The 14,424-nt window shown below is 41.4% G+C and overlaps 1 long non-coding RNA gene across 2 annotated transcripts in view; it reads left to right on the plus strand.

Annotated features, from left to right (window-relative positions):
* LOC104145544 (uncharacterized) overlaps positions 1-14,424 on the plus strand; it is a 57,667-nt gene that overhangs the window by 28,286 nt on the left and 14,957 nt on the right. For both annotated transcript variants that reach the window (XR_011140996.1, XR_694358.2), the window contains one exon: positions 5,657-5,733. This is a non-coding gene — a long non-coding RNA (uncharacterized lncRNA). The remainder of the gene's footprint in view (positions 1-5,656; positions 5,734-14,424) is intronic.

Here is a 14,424-nt window from a genome sequence, read left to right on the forward strand (position 1 = left end):
AGAGTTTTGGTCACTGATAAGGAGCATAACTGAAGTGTCTGTGATGGAAGTGATGCTCCTGTGGAAGACTGTGAGATCACAAACAGCAGTACATGGGTCAAACTCACTTAATCAGGGGCATCAATGTTCCTCCATACCCAAACCCTTTGAAATGCTATCAGAGGAGGTAGACAAAAGCCAGGAGCTACCTTAGGCACCTGTCAGGTATAGCAAGCATTGTTTTTCCATTGTAATTCTATTAGCCACACTGGCAAACGAGCAAAAGCCCTAGCGTACATGCCCTTATCATAAAAATGTGTTTATTGGTAATAGCTTACGCTGAACGGTTATATGGTATTCTGGCAAAACAAACAGCGCTCCAGGAGGATTTTCTGAGGCCTATGTTGGAAAAAATATACTGCCAAACATTTCCTAATGCGTGGTCAGGCTGAAAAAACGGTCCTGCATCACCCTTTCCTTGTGAAACACAGCTCAGTTTGTGGCGTTTTCAGCTGTTCCTCCTGTTTCAGCAGTCATCTTCTCCTCCCCAGGCTGATCGGAGCTGGCTCAAAAAACTGTCACAGATCTAGAGGGGACTCCTGGTCCCTGCTGCCCATGCAGGGGGACGGGAAGGGACGGGTAGGTGTGTGCTGCAATAGCTGCCGGGGGCCAGGCAGCGTCGGTGGTGGCACGGCGGTGCCTGGGGAGGAGGCCAGTGGCTGGTGCTGAGACCGCCACTGTCAGCAGTGCCTTGCTGTTCCCAAACAGACGTGCCGAGCTAAGCGAAGAGGTACGTTTGTTTGCCGTGACGCAATGAGGATATACTTGAGCTAGCAAGGACACTGGAAGCGGTGCAGCTGACTGGCACGGCACAGGCCAATGGCTCCCTATTTCTCTCCAGAACAGACTTGCTGAGAATTAGCTTCATCTCTGTATTGTTGAGAATTAGCTTAGTGTCTCTGTACGGCAGCTCCTTTCTGGACATACTCCGCGAGGGAGTTTGGAAAACGTGGCTGCGGCTCCCACCCGCACTGTCCTTGGAGCTGTAGCACCGCTAACTCTGGAGAGAGCGCCAAGACTTCAGCCGCCGCTCCAGCAGCCAGCCCTGTGGTCCAAATGACCCCATCTGTGCAGCAGAGACCGCTCTGTTTTGATAGCACTTTCCTCTAATATCAGAGCCAGAGCGGTAATTTTTTTCACTTTCCCACTAGCAGGAGTATGCTGCCTGCCCTGCCGCGACAGCCAAAACTCATCCCTGCAGCGAAACGGCTGGGTCTCTCCTCCCGTTCCTCCTCGGGGGCCGCCACCGGTGGGAAGGCCCGGCGTACCTGTTCGGACATGCTCCGCGTGGGGCTGTTGCGGGAGAGTTAGAGAGTGACAGCGCTTGCAGCCCTCCACGTCCTGCAGGAGGGAGAGCAGGGCTGTCCCGCGCCACTGCGGCGGGGTCCGAGCCGGGACGCGCGCGTGGGGAAGCTGTGCCGCGGGTGCCTCTGGCAGAACAGGTCGAACGTGCTCCTTCCCATGCTGCGTTCTCCTCTCTCCTCCTCCTGCGTCTCCACTTTTTTTCTGCAGCCTTGGTCGTTTGCCCTTCAAAGAGTCAGAATTCTGCTAGAAATCAACCTCCATGAGCTCCCGCTCGAAGCATGGGCGCGCACTGATTTAACTTTTACCCCGCTTTCACTTTCCTTTTGGTTCCTCTCAAATTAGCCTCCGATTATCTTAGTTGTAATCATCCTGTCTGATAAAGTAATAATGATTCTTTTTGATAGGACAATGTTTTCTCTATGACTGTTGTAGCTAATAAATACAGAATGCAAAACTGCTTATAAGAAACAGATTTTTACAGATCCTAAACAAATGCCCTGCATATTTCAGGTACAGATAATAACGGAACAAAGTAACTAGTTTTTAGGGAAAAATGTATATCTTGATTAAAAAAACACATCTCTGCATTTGTATTCCAAAATAATTTTTTGTAAAGGGCCAGGACCTAAAGTCGGTATTTAAGTCTGAAGCCGTGGGACTCCAGCTCCTGGCTCTGGTGCTGCTGAACTCCTCAGGTTTCTGCCCCTCCGTGGCGCAGGGAGCAAGGCTTCAGCGCAGACCAAAGAAAAGCTCTTCTATCTTAAAACCCCCCAGTGAGTGGTTTAGCACCTCTCGATGCCTTGTCCTGTGTCATATCCAGACAAGGTGTTTTTCCCTGCAGCACTCAGTCCGGAAGGTGTTTTTAAGGACGCTTATCAGGTTGTACACTCACAGGAGCGTTTCGGTTTTGCGAAGGAGAGCAAAGCTCACACGTGCCTTGAAGCGGAGTGCGATAACCGCTGGGGGCTGGTGCTGCCGGAGCGCGGAGCGGGGAGGCTGACTCACAGCCCCCTTCTGCTGAAGCTGTGCCATGTTGCATAAAATAAATCAAATTGCATTGAAAGGCGAGGGGGTTGCAAGTGTGTGTGACTGGATACCTAGAGACTGGAGCATTCAGCTAGGAAACCTGGAGCAGGGGTGTGTGGAAACAGCTTTGGGTTACAGTCTGTGCATTAAGGAGGACTTATATGCTTTATATTAAGGCATTAATTTACATTTGTTAGGACACCTAAACGAAGCTTAGAGACTTGAACCCAGGCCTCTTTCTCTTCCCCGGCCTCTGGCACTATGGCGGCGGGCGTTTGTGTTTCCTTTCTCTTTCCCAAAGAGTCTTTAACGCACTTTTTAGAAAAGTTGCCAACCATTAGTTTTCATTTGGTTGTTTTTTGACCTATTCAGCTGTAAGTCTCTGTCTGAAGCAGGAGTCTTGTTTGCTGCTTGCACCCCATGCATACGCAGATAAGACCAGCAATGTGTTTTAAAAAGAGGGCTTGAGGTGTCAAAGAGTCGAATGAGGAAGGACTAGCATGTAGGCTTTACTCCTGGTTTAGCTAGGCTCTCTCTGTGTGTGAAGTGCTTGATCTCTCCTTGGCTTTTCATAGCCATATGTAAAGAGGGGATCAGGGCGTGAAGTTTACATTAATATTTGTCAAATGTTGCATGATGTGCAAGAGTGTATCTTATTGCTGTAATAACTCCAAAGTATTCCTGGAGCTCTTAGATTAGTTATTACAGTCAGCTACTGTGATTAGCAAATGTGATCACACAAAAACTTGGAGTCAGTATTTCTCGTTGGATTCTTGCCTCCCTTACTGCAGGGAGCTGTGCAGGCTAGGGCAAAGGGTCATCGTAGGCAGACATTTTCTTATTAATAGAAAATAATCATATAAAACTTTGAAAGAGCATGCAGGGATGGAAGCCGTTTTTGTTAGTTATGGTCTCAGTGGCATGAATAACATACAAAGCCAAATAAGCAAAAGAGGCCTGGAGCATTTGGGTCTTTATTATTTAATAGCTGATGTCATTAATACACATCACTATTTTGGTAGTATTATCTTGGATTTCTACCCCTAGCCCCATGAATGTTTTTTTAAACCAGTGGATGTATTTGTATCTTGTTTAACCGTCTCAGCTTTACAGTGAACTGTGGAGCATCCAATTGAAGTACAGCCACTGCTACTTTAACGTTACAGAATCAATGATTAGAAAAGATTTGCTCCTGAACACTTTCCAAAATAGAAGAATGAATGCTTCTGATATCTTTTATTCTAAACAAGAGAAAATCTTTCCAGCTTAGCATCTAGACAGAAAAATGAACAGCCTGATTAAACTGAGATTTCTCAAAAGCGGGGAAAGCATTTCTCACTTTCTTAGCACATTGTGATGTCAAACTTGTAGGCTTTATTTAAAGTATTTAAGAAAGAAACAACTGTTATAATAAATGTGCTATTAGTTCTACACTAATGTAACTAATTAGGGCCTTGGTTCAATGTGAAAAAAATGAATAAAGCATTGCAGTGTGCAGATTTGTATTAGTCAGTCTTTTTCTGCTTTTGAGCAAACTTGTTCTGTGTGCCAAAGGCAAGAACATTAATTGAATACAGGGCTTGTTTATAAATCTAGCACAGCTTACAGTTTGACGGGTGCCACTGCTGTTCATTCTCACCTTTCTGCTGTCCATAATTAACCTTCTGTAGTTTGAAATTCTCCATGAAATGAAGGATGGGCTCTGGTTTCAGCTGGGCTGCTTTGCCCTAAATTAAAGCTGCCGAAATCCTGCTGTATTGAGAAGTCCTTACCTGGCTGTTCAGACAACCAGAGAATCAGCCAAGTGACTCATAAATTCTTTGTTCTAGTTACATAACTTTGTGGGCAAGAGAAGGATATGAGACTTGCTGTGACTTTTGGTAGATTATTAAGTTATGCCTTTGCTTAGAGCAAATTTTGTGTAAGCTCTATTGCTTCCTAACCAAGACAGATAATGTACCACAGAAGACATGACTGGCTGCCAGAGACAGTTATGTACATAAATGTGTACTAGCACATGAAGAACAAAGATGGGCTTCGCATATGAGTCCGTCCTCCCTCCCTAAATGTGGGACTAATCAAATATCTGTTGGAGTCAATGAGACTCTTTCTGTTATCTTCTCTAGGGAGAGCTCAATATTAATCTACAGAGTAAGAGCAGTGAGCCTTTCACAAACCCTTCCTCTGAGCCACATGCTCCCAATGCTTGTCTTGTGCTTGTCTTGTGTTGGCTCTGGTTGGGCCTCTCTGTGAGCTGATTTAACTCACTAAAACGGCAGAAAATAGACAAAGCGAGAGAAAAAAAAAAGGCAAAACTCTTGCATTGCTTTCTGCCTTCTAGTGAGTCATGACAGTGCGTGGAAGGAGCCGAAAGCCAGCAGGGCAGCCCAAGAGAGGGGTGGTCGGGGACAGGAGCAGCGAAAGCTGGGGAGAGGAGAGCAGGATTGCTCCCTTTTGGTCAGCGAGCTGTTAAGACTGCCTCAGCTGCATGGGAAACCACAGCCGAATTCCTCACATCAGTGTCTTTATTTTGGTTATTGTTTGAAGGAGTCTCCTTATATCCAGTTTCCAATCAAAACATCATGTACTCCCTAAACTCTGAGCTAGAATACGAACATGTTGCACTACAGGGACTGAAGTTTACCAGTCCTATAACATAGATGAATGCCTTTGAAAAACAAATCCTTAATCAAAGTTACACTCCATTTATTTTTTAGATTTTCATTTTCCATTTAAGCAGCTGTTTCATTGCTATGAGAAGCATTAAGAGGTATTCATGTTTTTCTTCTTGTGGCTCTTTTAAAACTGAACTTCCCTTCTTATTAATGTCCTGGCAGTGGATATTCTCTCTTATCTGCCCTATGCTCATCAGGTCGGTCCAACATATCCTGTGAAGGGTTTTATTTTCTTTATGCAGAAATTTATGCACTATTATTATAACTATTTTAATGTTTTTATTGTAAAGCACTGTTTCTTTCTCACTACAGTTTTGTAATTGAATATTAAATTAACTTAAGGCAGATAAATCCTTTTTCTTCTGTTATGTCTTTGTCAGTTTGAGCAGTTAATTAATATTAACTTGAAAAAATAACATGAAGGTAAAGTGAAATAATAGGTTCAGCTATATTGTAATTCTTTTTAACCCAGCCACTGAAGGAAAGTAAAAGAAGGTACAAAATGCAGACAGGTCAAAAAGGCCAAGTTCAACATGAGGAGAAATGAGGAAAAGCTGCATATTGTGAGGAGATGCAGCATGCATGCTAACAATCCATTTATCTCTACTCAGGTGATATCTTTGATCAAGAGACTGAAGAGGTGACTTTTCTGCTCTTTCTCCTGTAAACACTTAAGCAAGGACTCCAGGTAAGAATATCACTGCTGCAAATTACTTCTAACACTCATGAACTTTTTTCTGCAAGGTACCCTTTCTGCTGGAGTAGATTTCTTATTCTAATGAGTCACTATTTCAAATAAAAGCAAACCCTCAGAATTGTCAGATGACTATTTTGAGGCTTGGTAAGAAAAACGTTGTTTTCATGTCAGCATGACCTTCTTTCAAAACAACAACAAAAAACTGGAGGAAAAGCTGGGCTATTCCAACACTTCACCTCCTGAAAAGATCAATGATAGTTTTTTCTGAAATTATTATTGAAACATGTTCAAAGCATGTTGTTGAAATGTTTTGTTTAAAAGTCATAACCTCTTTAGATAAAAGATCATTTCAAAGCACAGCTTCACAAATACATCATCCTCAAACCTCAGAAAACAAGTAAGAACTTGACATTCCAATTTTTCCCCAGTAAAGCTTTTTTTTTTTTTAATTAACCATCACTACCTCTCAGCTCATTAATCTGTTCAACAAGGCAGGCAATAGCTTATTTCTGGGAAGAGGTTCACCTCAACTATTTCTCTAGATTCTCTGATTGCTTCTCAATATCATTTGTTTTTGAGTGCAACTCCGTCCACTTCTGCTCTTCCTGAGCGTTTGGCGCTCCCAGGAAACTCAGAAATGCTGACTGTTCTCAGGCTTCCAGGTCCACATGGGTGAATTCCTTGTTTGCTTCATGCTCCTTCCAGGAAGCCAAATATCATTCATCTGAAGTAGTTTTATACACTGCTATACCTGTTCTTTACATAAGATTATATTAGGTTCCCATGACAAATCACTACGGAAGCGCATTTTTTTTTCTACCTTTTTCCTTTTGTATGTTTTCCTTCTACCTTTCTTTCCTGTCTAGTGATGTTTTCTACAGGTTGTCTAAAAATTATAGCTTAAAAAATTATTCACTCCCATCCTTCATGAGTCGAAACCTGCTGGCTGCACAGCCACATTCAGGAAAATATCAATGCGTCTTTTGAGACATTAGGGCCTAAGTAGCACTAAATAATATAGAGGTTTAATGTATTCTGGAAAGCCATGAAGAAAGTGAGCAGGCGTTCATATGGCAAGGTAGCTTTCTTGTAAAGCTTTCAAGCTTTCCTGTAAAGCTTTCTTGTAAAGAAAATGGTGATGTATGTTTAAGCACTTCCAAGGCATTGTGCAGGTCACTGTTGCATCGTAGGTGATTTAGATCTTCTGTTCTGTATCATTTTGTTTCCCTGGCTTAGGAAAGCAAGTTAAACCTAGGTAAGTGCTGTGTGTACTTTAACAGTATACATTTAGATTTTAATAGCTTAATGGCTACTTTCTTGTCCGTCATTTATCATCGTTATCATGCGTTAACAAGAACCTGTTTAGCAGAGTCGCACAAGGGGCTGCCAGATTTGTAAGAAGGAAAGGATGGAACACAGAGGAATAATTTTAAGAAGTAGGGAATAAACAGGTGCGTTTAAATTTTAATTTTAATTCCTGGCCATCATCATCCTAATTAGCAATGGATCTACTTGATGTGTCAGTTCAGAGAGTGTGAATAGTGCTGCTGCTTATCTGTCATGGTGATTAATATCTTTGTTAGGTAATAACCCAATACCCTATACAGAATCCTATACTAAATCTATAGAATGCATTATCTTAAAACAACTCTGAGACATACACCCAAATTGCATCAATGGTGATATTTTGTGTTTGGATTGCTAAAAAGTCAGACTGATGACATCTTAGGGGTGTCTGCTGAACCAGAAAATTCAAGGTGCTAGGTAGAGAAAATAGCTCTAGGAATATACTTTATATTTAATAGTAGTCATTTCACTTTTATTCTCATTTTGAACTGTTGTCCTCACTATGGCTTTTCTCCACATTCCACAAGAAAGCCAAGATGGAGGGGCAATAAAATCATAGCTAAGTGAAGCATGTTCATCATGTAATATCTCTGATCCTTTCCTGGAACTGGTAAGAGAAATGGGGTATATCCTGCTGAATCCAAAACATGGCTGTGCTCGTATTACATGCACAAAGGCTTATGAAAGACAGATCTTAAAGCAAATCAGTAAATTCATATTAATTTTAGTGGGCTTTTCACCAGCCCTAAGCCAGAGCCTGTGGCTTTGAGGTATTTGATATCTACATTTTTATTTCGCTTTTAAACAATTCCAAGACTCCCAGCATTCATTTCTTATATTACAACACCCTTTCTCAGAAGTATTTTCTTCTGCCGTGTAAGCTAGAAGGTGACTGAAGTTTCAGAAGCAGATAAAAGAAACCGTTATCCACTGTCTTTCTTCCTAAAGGAGATATTTCCTCAGTTACCCTTGGCTTGAGGAAACATTTCGCTGTGATATACAGTGTTTGTGGAGTAGGGCAACCCATAATTTATGTGACAGCTGACACTAGAATACTATGCAATACCTGAATTTTTTACTTTTCATTAAATGCATCAATATAGAGTTTTAAAAAAATCAATGCATATTGCAAGACCTAATAGCTAATTCTCTGATAGACAAGACAGAGTACTTTAAACCAAAGAGCTGCACCTGACCAGGCTTTTATGATAGAGGTTTTATTTTGGGAAACGTAGCACTGAGCAGATTGGTAAGCAATGCTGGATTGTTGCAGTAAACAGAATTGAAGAATTATCATTTTGAAGGATCACCAACAAATTCTTCTCTTTTGGCATGACATACAGGTTATGGTAATTATAGGGTTCTTGTGGGACTTTCCCACCTAGACACTGAATATAATTTCATGCCATGTTAATGAAATTAAGTGTTCATAGAGATATGTGATTAGAGTTGCAGAATTAACACAATTTAAGATTTTGTATTTTGCATATACAGATGGTGGTAATACTCAGCTCATATACATTTCACAGTACTTTATTACAGTTGGCATCAGTACCCTCCATTTTCAAAAATTACAGAGAAATTTGGTGATGAAGGTCACAGTCTATCACTAGGAGAATCAGAATGTAGTAAACGCCTAGTGTAGTAATCACTGCAGAGCACTGTTTCTCATTGGGTTTAAGAAATGTATATGAACCTTACAATTTACTTCAGTGTGGAATAATCAATGAACTTTCTCTGCGTGGGAGAATATGATGTGCATAAAAGTGAGCAAGTCTGGGTTCATAACAAGGATCTGTACTGTTTTTATTTGCATATGCATAGATTTGTGTGTCCATGCTGCAATGTTACTGATATGTGTTCATATGCAATGTGACAGTAACTCTTCCTCAGAAAGTACGCTGTATGCCTTTCTGCACAAGCCTCCTTAAACTTTGGGACATGTAGTTTGATAAAACTGTGCCTGAGTGACAGACTGGGGTGAGGAGTCTGGTCTGGTTTTAGTGATGTACCGGCTGGAGTCTGGAGCTGGCGGTACTGGTGGAACAGCACTCTTTTGGGAGCAGAATTAGGCTTGCTGTGATTTTTTTCCTGTGAACCATAGGCATGCCAGTTGTGAGGAATGTATCCCTGGTTGAAGGAAAGAAGATAAGCCCTGCTAGTTGTCCTTTTTATTCCCTTGTTTGGAAGTAGGGGTTCTGCGTATAGATCTGGGTAGCTTAGCTGATACATACTCTAGCGCAGAGTATGTATGGAGTGTGACTCCATTCTCAGAAAGGTGCATTAGCACATCGCCAGCTCCTGAAGTTAGCCACTGCTAGCTTGAAGATCCTGTTTTATCTGAAATTGTTCAGCATAACTGAGTTGGCATGTTTTTTTTCAGACCCACGTTTTTTCAGACCAGTAATATTTGGCCTGTCTTTGCAAATGATTTTGAAAAAAATAACACATTTTAAACTCTAATCCTGAAAGATACTTGCTTCTTATTTTTACTTTGATCTTTGCTTCAGTCAGTCACTGCAGCTTAAGCTCACTGTTATTTTTCCTAAGGCTGAGGCAGTGTGATTTGTTTGTGTGCTCTGTAATAATGTGCTTCACTGTTCTTTTACCTATTATTTGACCAGTTCTATTAAATAAATTATTTGTAATTTCAAATTCAACAATGAGGCACATAGAAAATCCTGTTCTTTGTGGAGCAATTCAGCAGATTCATTACTTGCCATCTCACCTAATGTTACAACGTCAGCTGGTCTAGGACATGAATGCTGCAGCCTAGGAAGCCTATTTATGTGTGCTACAGCAGCACTGTTTCAGACAGAGGGAATGTTAAAAAGTTCAGGAAGCCTTCCATATTCAGTATCAAAGAATGGAAGTAGCCAACATGAATTGTGGGCTGTATTGACTGACTCTAAAGTATAAAGTTTTCATTAGTAAAATTTTGACTAGTAAGTTATTTTTCTGTGAGTTAAGTAAATGACTATATAACTGCCAGGCACCTCTCTAAACTTTCACCATGCATGTTTTTGACTTTCTGTATTTTTAATTTTTATGCTGAACTCCCCTGTAAAGTCTTGGGCTCAAAGCAATAATAATAATAATGAAAATCTTAGCATGTAAGAAACTAGCATATTTACTTGACATACCTCAGAATCGACAAGTGTTACAAGGAATCCATGCACAAAAAGTAGGGGAAACATACAGAGAAAATTTGCAGTGTCTTTTAGGCCAAGGTAGAACGCGGGAGATTCTCGAGAACTTTACTGCGACTCAGATTTCATGTGCTTTGTTTTCCCTGTGGGCCAGAGGATGATCTCTCAGTCTAAGGACAAAACAGTGTATAGCCTTCTTTTCTGCTGCTGCTCTGTTATTGCAACATAAACTCATTCCCAAATATTAACATTCTTTCCTCATTCTGCTCAGTGCTGTTGCTAGTAACTATTTATGGAACAAAACCAACAAGCTGAATCTTCTACTTGACCGCTGGTGGCCTTAAAATGGAAGATATATTAGCAAGCTGATGATATCATTGCCTTTGTGCTGATGAGTGTAGCTAGCCACACATTTTTATAGCTTGGTAGGGAGCAGTTTAAAAACTGTTTTGGCAGATCTTTGGGTGCCATTATGAACTTATTTAACTCATTTTCCTCTTTCTAGGCCATTTAGTTTTAAGTCTCTCATGTGATTTTTTTTTTTAAACCAGGATATATATAGAATCAGAAGCAAATGAAAGTTAGGATAATGTTGCAGAAATGAGACTAGGATACAAAAATCTATAATTTTCTATTCATACATTTTCATTTTTATTGTGGTAATTAAATGCTTAGTAACCTCTGAAGCTGGTAAAATATATGTTGAGATGGTAGAATTAGTGCATTTTTTGGAAAACTCCAACAACAGTGAAAGGATGCATAGTTTTATAATTATGTAGCAAAGTGGCAATATCACCTCCATGCTAAGCGCAGCTAAGGTAACGTAACTATAATGAGATAATGTGGGATAACGTATGGGAGTAAATAAAATGGTTTCAGACAGGTGAAGAAATGCTTTATATCTAAAATATAACTGTAATTCAAATAACATTAAGGTTTTGACTCATACTCGCGGAAGTATGGAAAGTGAGAGTTAAGGCTGCCTATCTATACTTAATATGCCTTGGTGCCGCTCCAAAAAATATTTTACTATGTGAGTTCTCCCAGCAATTCTGGAACATGAGCAGCATTTTGGACCTCTGTAGGGGCTTAACAGTGAAGTTTTTCCCTTAGTCCATTAAGCAAAGTCCAAAGAAGTGGAAAAGAGAAATCTTTAGTTCCATTTTCAGGCTATTGCAGGGAAGTAAACTTTCTGTGTAGCCTGCCCCCTCCCCTCACATGTGAAAACAAAAGTATTTTGTTTAACAATATGGACTGTGACTAGAGTTTAGGCAGAAGATACTCGTTTTATGTCTGCAGAACATGTTTTAGTGGCAGAGGAGGTTGCTTCCATCCTTTCCGCATAAGTAGTTAGACAAACTTGTGTGCAAAGTGCTATTCCTTCTGACTGAGATCTAAAGCTTTCCTCTAAAGCTGGTAAAATAGGAGGATGAACATAAGTCTTCTGGCTGGGACCCTGATGCTGGGCTAGTGTGACAAAAATTCTGTGAAAAATTTTGGCTTCCTTCTGTTGTGGAACAAAAGTGTCATTCAGAGTCTTGAGAACTGTCGTAAAATAAAATGGCTGGTGAATGTTTTAGATCCTAACAGGATCAAAAGATGAGGATTTCAGTGTCAATATTTTCACATTCTTCATTATCACAGTTATCTGAGCTTCTTGCACATCCTAATGAACTAGTCTTACAGCTGTTTGATTTACGAATGGGAACATGAAAGCAAAAAAATGTGTCGCAGAGCTGGGAGTTGGTTCTTCTCCATCAAAGTCCTCACCGGGTGCAGTACACCAGGGAGCTCTCTTCTGATGGCTAGAGATATTCTGCATAGAGCCATAGTCCAAAATGGTTACTGATTTGTCCAGTGTTTCTTTTAGGTTGTCATTTTGTCCCTGCATGCTTTATATCTTTAGCTGGATCAAAAGCAAATGGTATAGGACGGTCTCCCTGACATTACTGGCTGTTACCTGGAGATCTCTCTGGCTTAGCTGTTAGTTGTACTCCAAAATCAATTTATTTTGGCTTTTTTTCCCTTTTTTTGTCTTGTTAGCTTGAAACACAAGATCTTTATAGCTCCCACCAATAGCTCCCAAGACTTATGGAAAATTAGCAAGGTTATAAAATACAGTGTGCGTGTGGTTTGCTGTTGCAGCTGCACATTAAAGGAAAAGTAATATACTCACTTGTCCTCCTTAGAAAAGCATCTATAAATTAGCACTCTTTGAAAAAGTCTTGTTGCCTAGCACAATGTTTATATATTATAGCCAAAATGTGGGTACTCTGTTTTTAACACTTCAATCAATTTAGACTGTCTTGCAAAGATCTGAGGGGTCTCAGTTTCAAATCTTTTTCTTTATAATATATTCTGACTATGCGTCTTTCTTCTAAGGGGCTGAGAAATGAGATGCATAAGAAGCATAGAGTCCGCACAGTGACTCAGTGTCTAATTGCAGTGCTTGATTTCTACTCCAAGCTGAGGAATTTCGGAGCTGCCTTGTCCTGTGGGGAATAGGAGGAGTCAAAAATGCCACTTAGTGGGTAAAATGCTGAGGGAGCAGCTCAGGCTACGCAGTGTCGGAGGGTATTATAGACTTGCCCTGCACATTCAGGGGCTTTCTTCCTCCTTACACCCTTTTTTGCCCTCTGCCAGGTAGGGGACCATTGTCTCAGGACAGGTATTTTCTGCACACTCTGAATCCAGGACTGCCATTTCAGAGGATCCCTGAATCAAGTGCTCAGCATTTTTCCTTCATCCTCCCACAGATGGCCATCTCCTACGTAATGACAGAAAGCTAGTGCCCAGGTCCTCGCTGCTGATGCCTTTGACCCCATAAATGGTTCCACTCAGTTCAGTGGCAGTCAGCTCCTGGGAAAGAACCACGAAAGTGAATATGTGGTGTGGGACCACATACATCTCTTATGCTATACCCTGGATTAGGGCTACTCAGATGGTTCCCATCCAGATGATGAGCTACTTTTGCCCAGACCTTGTTAAGTCCCCAAGAATGCCATATCTTGCATATCTCCATTTCTCACCTTGTTAGCAGGGTAGGGCACTGCTGTTTGTCTCTGCTCTGGAAAGGGAAGTAGTCCCCTTACAGCCTAGATAGCTTCAGCAGGTAAAATTTGCCCTCTGCAGACCCTGAGAAAGCTACTCAGACAACTTTGGCAAAATGTACTGAGTAGTCCTGCACAGGAAGCCGCATAGAAAACAGGCAGAAAAGCTCTGCTCAGAAGGAGGCATTATCTGTCAGCCTGTCCCCACCAGCTGTGCCACAGAGCAAGCTCTATGGTGAGACTCCCGTCTCTGCCCTGCCACCACAAAGGTTGTGCCAGAGAGCCCCTGCGAGGCCAGGTCCCTTTTGGGCAGGCATCAGTGCCACCACGACCAGAGCGCACCCATCATCGTGCGTGTACCACGTGCTGCGTGCCCGCACCGGCCCCGTCTATGAGAGTCTCTCTGGCCACCCCACGGGCTGTGGGGACCGAAGACCATCATGCCTTTGGCAGCTCCAGCTTTGTCTCTTTCAGGGCACGTTGTATTCGATTACTGGCGTTGGGAGGGCTCAGCCTTACAGTGTGGAGGTCTGCTAATATGCATTTTTCCATCTGCTCACAGCACTGGAACAACTATTTATCCATTAACCTTCAAGGTGAGGGGGTTTTTTTTTCGCATCTTCTGTGGGTTAAGGGCATACCTCAAAAATGTAGCACATTATACCTCCTTACAACATTAAGAATGAGGATGAGAAACTTAAAACAAGTGAGAAGAATGATTTGTGTTAACTTTGTTGCCAAGGAGTTTTTCTTAAACTCTTTCCTTCCACAATATTTGAATCATAATAATATTGACTCTATTAAATCTTTAGTTTTCTTACTTTTTATGTATCAACTCTAGGACAAAGCAATGGAGTCCCCAGAGATGTACATGACTGAACTGAGCAAGGCAGAGATGTGAGCATTGCTGTTGTCCTTCCCTGCCCTGTCCTCTGCCTTTGTTAATTTGCATGTGCAAATTAAACTGAAATTAAACTCTTAATTTATCACTGTGTTGTGGTGACAGCAGGCAGGATCAGAACACTTTACAAACACGTAGCACCACATTAACATCAGAAACAGATTCCTCCCCAGAGAGAGGAGAAGATTTTAAAGAATGTGGAAAGATACCACAGGGCTTTAATCCCTCCTAGTAT

The sequence above is a fragment of the Struthio camelus genome, chromosome 4 (assembly GCF_040807025.1).
Source record: "Struthio camelus isolate bStrCam1 chromosome 4, bStrCam1.hap1, whole genome shotgun sequence".
Classification (NCBI taxonomy): domain Eukaryota; kingdom Metazoa; phylum Chordata; class Aves; order Struthioniformes; family Struthionidae; genus Struthio; species Struthio camelus.